The sequence below is a fragment of the Nematolebias whitei genome, chromosome 7, assembly GCF_014905685.2.
Source record: "Nematolebias whitei isolate Nwh7 chromosome 7, NemWhi1, whole genome shotgun sequence".
In the NCBI taxonomy this organism is placed as follows: Eukaryota; Metazoa; Chordata; class Actinopteri; order Cyprinodontiformes; family Rivulidae; genus Nematolebias; species Nematolebias whitei.
In genome coordinates, this window is record NC_056504.1 from 6,426,701 (window position 1) to 6,427,448 (window position 748).

Sequence of the window (748 nt, forward strand, 5' to 3'; positions counted from 1 at the left end):
CACACACACACACACACACACACACACACACACACACACACACACACTGCATTGTTGAAGGTATATCTAACTCTCTTAGGCATGTTGCAGTTCATGCATGGTGACGTGCACTGCTTCTTAACGATCATGACTGTTGTACTGAGTTGAACCCAGGGTGCAGACAGGAGCTCAAAAGAACTCGGAGGTAAAATAAAAATTTATTTATTTAGAAAAAACAAAAACAAAAGGCTGTCGAGGCGGCAAAATACTCACAGTAAAAATCTTCAGACGTCTGGAACGGAAAATAAACACGATCAGTCAGAAGAGCACGATCCATGGACTGGGAGGACGCAGAACTTAGAGACACTAACAAGACACCATGATGAACACCTGGAGTGATTGTGATTAGGAGCAGGTGAAGCTGTGAGGAGCCGAATTGACAACATGAGGGGGGAACACTGAGGAGTCTGGAGGCACGAGGAAAACTGACTCACAGAGAAAACTTCAAACAAGAACCACTAGAAGACCAAACACAAAAACACATCGATACTGACAGTAACTAACAAAAGTCCGATGTATTTAAATTAAATTAACTCGCCTGTTTGTGTGTTTGTTGGCAGTTGTGTGTCAGTTTCCTGCAGCTTGCACACGATCCAAAAGTCTTAGAGCTGATGAAAAACAACTATAAGTTTGGCCTAAATGGCCTCATTATATCTGTGTGTGTGTGTGTGTGTGTGTGTGTGTGTGTGTGTGTGTGTGTGTGTGTGTG